This window comes from Ochlerotatus camptorhynchus, unplaced genomic scaffold (genome assembly GCF_037179485.1).
Source record: "Ochlerotatus camptorhynchus isolate MF236.1 unplaced genomic scaffold, CSIRO-AGI_Acam_v1.1 ptg000005l, whole genome shotgun sequence".
In the NCBI taxonomy this organism is placed as follows: domain Eukaryota; kingdom Metazoa; phylum Arthropoda; class Insecta; order Diptera; family Culicidae; genus Ochlerotatus; species Ochlerotatus camptorhynchus.
This window is the reverse complement of record NW_027040497.1, coordinates 85,350-91,272: the sequence shown is the minus strand read 5'-3', so window position 1 is coordinate 91,272 and position 5,923 is coordinate 85,350.

The following is a 5,923-nucleotide window of genomic DNA, read 5'->3' as shown; positions in this document are numbered from 1 at the left end:
TGGGACATGTATTTCGACGAAAAAAAATTTTGACACCTAAAATCCCTCCAAATCTCGATTAGAGCCATATTAACGGAGATAAATCGATTTAAAGATTTTCATACTCGCCAGCCTGAAAATTATGGGTTGGGACATGTTTTTCGACGAAAAAAAATTTTGACACCTAAAATCCCTCCAAATCTCGATTAGAGCCATATTAACGGAGATAAATCGATTTAAAGATTTTCATACCCACCAGCCTGAAAATTATGGGTTGAGACATGTTTTTCGACGAAAAAAAATTTTGACACCTAAAATCCCTCCAAATCTCGATTAGAGCCATATTAACGGAGATAAATCAATTTAAAGATTTTCATACTCGCCAGCCTGGAAATTATGGGTTGGGACATGTTTTTGTACGTAAAAAAATTTTGACACCTAAAACCCCTCCAAATCTCGATTAGAGCCATATTAACGGAGATAAATCGATTTAAAGATTTTCATACTCGCCAGCCTGAAAATTATGGGTTGGGACATGTTTTTCGACGAAAAAAAATTTTGACACCTAAAATCCCTCCAAATCTCGATTAGAGCCATATTAACGGAGATAAATCGATTTAAAGATTTTCGTACTCGCCAGCCTGAAAATTATGGGTTGGGACATGTTTTTCGACGAAAAAAAATTTTGACACCTAAAATCCCTCCAAATCTCGATTAGAGCCATATTAACGGAGATAAATCGATTTAAAGATTTTCATACTCGCCAGCCTGGAAATTATGGGTTGGGACATGTTTTTGTACGTAAAAAAATTTTGACACCTAAAACCCCTCCAAATCTCGATTAGAGCCATATTAACGGAGATAAATCGATTTAAAGATTTTCATACTCGCCAGCCTGAAAATTATGGGTTGGGACATGTTTTTCGACGAAAAAAAATTTTGACACCTAAAATCCCTCCAAATCTCGATTAGAGCCATATTAACGGAGATAAATCGATTTAAAGATTTTCGTACTCGCCAGCCTGAAAATTATGGGTTGGGACATGTTTTTCGACGAAAAAAAATTTTGACACCTAAAATCCCTCCAAATCTCGATTAGAGCCATATTAACGGAGATAAATCGATTTAAAGATTTTCATACTCGCCAGCCTGGAAATTATGGGTTAGGACATGTTTTTGTACGTAAAAAAATTTTGACACCTAAAACCCCTCCAAATCTCGATTAGAGCCATATTAACGGAGATAAATCGATTTAAAGATTTTCATACTCGCCAGCCTGAAAATTATGGGTTGGGACATGTTTTTCGACGAAAAAAAAATTTTGACACCTAAAATCCCTCCAAATCTCGATTAGAGCCATATTAACGGAGATAAATCGATTTAAAGATTTTCGTACTCGCCAGCCTGAAAATTATGGGTTGGGACATGTTTTTCGACGAAAAAAAATTTTGACACCTAAAATCCCTCCAAATCTCGATTAGAGCCATATTAACGGAGATAAATCGATTTAAAGATTTTCATACTCGCCAGCCTGGAAATTATGGGTTGGGACATGTTTTTGTACGTAAAAAAATTTTGACACCTAAAACCCCTCCAAATCTCGATTAGAGCCATATTAACGGAGATAAATCGATTTAAAGATTTTCATACTCGCCAGCCTGAAAATTATGGGTTGGGACATGTTTTTCGACGAAAAAAAATTTTGACACCTAAAATCCCTCCAAATCTCGATTAGAGCCATATTAACGGAGATAAATCGATTTAAAGATGTTCATACTCGCCAGCCTGAAAATTATGGGTTGGGACATGTATTTCGACGAAAAAAAATTTTGACGCCTAAAATCCCTCCAAATCTCGATTAGAGCCATATTAACGGAGATAAATCGATTTAAAGATTTTCATACTCGCCAGCCTGAAAATTATGGGTTGGGACATGTATTTCGACGAAAAAAAATTTTGACACCTAAAATCCCTCCAAATCTCGATTAGAGCCATATTAACGGAGATAAATCGATTTAAAGATTTTCATACTCGCCAGCCTGAAAATTATGGGTTGGGACATGTTTTTCGACGAAAAAAAATTTTGACACCTAAAATCCCTCCAAATCTCGATTAGAGCCATATTAACGGAGATAAATCGATTTAAAGATTTTCATACCCACCAGCCTGAAAATTATGGGTTGAGACATGTTTTTCGACGAAAAAAAATTTTGACACCTAAAATCCCTCCAAATCTCGATTAGAGCCATATTAACGGAGATAAACCAATTTAAAGATTTTCATACTCGCCAGCCTGGAAATTATGGGTTGGGACATGTTTTTGTACGTAAAAAAATTTTGACACCTAAAACCCCTCCAAATCTCGATTAGAGCCATATTAACGGAGATAAATCGATTTAAAGATTTTCATACCCACCAGCCTGAAAATTATGGGTTGGGACATGTTTTTGTACGTTAAAAAATTTTGACACCTAAAACCCCTCCAAATCTCGATTAGAGCCATATTAACGGAGATAAATCGATTTAAAGATTTTCATACTCACCAGCCTGAAATTTATGGGTTGGGACATGTTTTTCGACGAAAAAAAATTTTGACACCTAAAATCCCTCCAAATCTCGATTAGAGCCATATTAACGGAGATAAATCGATTTAAAGATTTTCATACTCGCCAGCCTGAAAATTATGGGTTGGGACATGTATTTCGACGAAAAAAAATTTTGACACCTAAAATCCCTCCAAATCTCGATTAGAGCCATATTAACGGAGATAAACCAATTTAAAGATTTTCATACTCGCCAGCCTGGAAATTATGGGTTGGGACATGTTTTTGTACGTAAAAAAATTTTGACACCTAAAACCCCTCCAAATCTCGATTAGAGCCATATTAACGGAGATAAATCGATTTAAAGATTTTCATACCCACCAGCCTGAAAATTATGGGTTGGGACATGTTTTTGTACGTTAAAAAATTTTGACACCTAAAACCCCTCCAAATCTCGATTAGAGCCATATTAACGGAGATAAATCGATTTAAAGATTTTCATACTCACCAGCCTGAAATTTATGGGTTGGGACATGTATTTCGACGAAAAAAAATTTTGACACCTAAAATCCCTCCAAATCTCGATTAGAGCCATATTAACGGAGATAAATCGATTTAAAGATTTTCATACTCGCCAGCCTGAAAATTATGGGTTGGGACATGTATTTCGACGAAAAAAAATTTTGACACCTAAAATCCCTCCAAATCTCGATTAGAGCCATATTAACGGAGATAAATCGATTTAAAGATTTTCATACTCGCCAGCCTGAAAATTATGGGTTGGGACATGTATTTCGACGAAAAAAAATTTTGACACCTAAAATCCCTCCAAATCTCGATTAGAGCCATATTAACGGAGATAAATCGATTTAAAGATTTTCATACTCGCCAGCCTGAAAATTATGGGTTGGGACATGTTTTTCGACGAAAAAAAATTTTGACACCTAAAATCCCTCCAAATCTCGATTAGAGCCATATTAACGGAGATAAATCGATTTAAAGATTTTCATACTCGCCAGCCTGAAAATTATGGGTTGGGACATGTTTTTCGACGAAAAAAAATTTTGACACCTAAAATCCCTCCAAATCTCGATTAGAGCCATATTAACGGAGATAAATCGATTTAAAGATTTTCATACCCACCAGCCTGAAAATTATGGGTTGAGACATGTTTTTCGACGAAAAAAAATTTTGACACCTAAAATCCCTCCAAATCTCGATTAGAGCCATATTAACGGAGATAAATCAATTTAAAGATTTTCATACTCGCCAGCCTGGAAATTATGGGTTGGGACATGTTTTTGTACGTAAAAAAATTTTGACACCTAAAACCCCTCCAAATCTCGATTAGAGCCATATTAACGGAGATAAATCGATTTAAAGATTTTCATACTCGCCAGCCTGAAAATTATGGGTTGGGACATGTTTTTCGACGAAAAAAAATTTTGACACCTAAAATCCCTCCAAATCTCGATTAGAGCCATATTAACGGAGATAAACCAATTTAAAGATTTTCATACTCGCCAGCCTGGAAATTATGGGTTGGGACATGTTTTTGTACGTAAAAAAATTTTGACACCTAAAACCCCTCCAAATCTCGATTAGAGCCATATTAACGGAGATAAATCGATTTAAAGATTTTCATACCCACCAGCCTGAAAATTATGGGTTGGGACATGTTTTTGTACGTTAAAAAATTTTGACACCTAAAACCCCTCCAAATCTCGATTAGAGCCATATTAACGGAGATAAATCGATTTAAAGATTTTCATACTCACCAGCCTGAAATTTATGGGTTGGGACATGTATTTCGACGAAAAAAAATTTTGACACCTAAAATCCCTCCAAATCTCGATTAGAGCCATATTAACGGAGATAAATCGATTTAAAGATTTTCATACTCGCCAGCCTGAAAATTATGGGTTGGGACATGTATTTCGACGAAAAAAAATTTTGACACCTAAAATCCCTCCAAATCTCGATTAGAGCCATATTAACGGAGATAAATCGATTTAAAGATTTTCATACTCGCCAGCCTGAAAATTATGGGTTGGGACATGTATTTCGACGAAAAAAAATTTTGACACCTAAAATCCCTCCAAATCTCGATTAGAGCCATATTAACGGAGATAAATCGATTTAAAGATTTTCATACTCGCCAGCCTGAAAATTATGGGTTGGGACATGTTTTTCGACGAAAAAAAATTTTGACACCTAAAATCCCTCCAAATCTCGATTAGAGCCATATTAACGGAGATAAATCGATTTAAAGATTTTCATACTCGCCAGCCTGAAAATTATGGGTTGGGACATGTTTTTCGACGAAAAAAAATTTTGACACCTAAAATCCCTCCAAATCTCGATTAGAGCCATATTAACGGAGATAAATCGATTTAAAGATTTTCATACCCACCAGCCTGAAAATTATGGGTTGAGACATGTTTTTCGACGAAAAAAAATTTTGACACCTAAAATCCCTCCAAATCTCGATTAGAGCCATATTAACGGAGATAAATCAATTTAAAGATTTTCATACTCGCCAGCCTGGAAATTATGGGTTGGGACATGTTTTTGTACGTAAAAAAATTTTGACACCTAAAACCCCTCCAAATCTCGATTAGAGCCATATTAACGGAGATAAATCGATTTAAAGATTTTCATACTCGCCAGCCTGAAAATTATGGGTTGGGACATGTTTTTCGACGAAAAAAAATTTTGACACCTAAAATCCCTCCAAATCTCGATTAGAGCCATATTAACGGAGATAAATCGATTTAAAGATTTTCATACTCGCCAGCCTGAAAATTATGGGTTGGGACATGTTTTTCGACGAAAAAAAATTTTGACACCTAAAATCCCTCCAAATCTCGATTAGAGCCATATTAACGGAGATAAATCGATTTAAAGATTTTCATACTCGCCAGCCTGAAAATTATGGGTTGGGACATGTTTTTCGACGAAAAAAAATTTTGACACCTAAAATCCCTCCAAATCTCGATTAGATCCATATTAACAGAGATAAATCGATTTAAAGATTTTCATACTCGCCAGCCTGGAAATTATGGGTTGGGACATGTTTTTGTACGTAAAAAAATTTTGACACCTAAAACCCCTCCAAATCTCGATTAGAGCCATATTAACGGAGATAAATCGATTTAAAGATTTTCATACTCGCCAGCCTGAAAATTATGGGTTGGGACATGTTTTTCGACGAAAAAAAATTTTGACACCTAAAATCCCTCCAAATCTCGATTAGAGCCATATTAACGGAGATAAATCGATTTAAAGATTTTCATACTCGCCAGCCTGAAAATTATGGGTTGGGACATGTATTTCGACGAAAAAAAATTTTGACACCTAAAATCCCTCCAAATCTCGATTAGAGCCATATTAACGGAGAT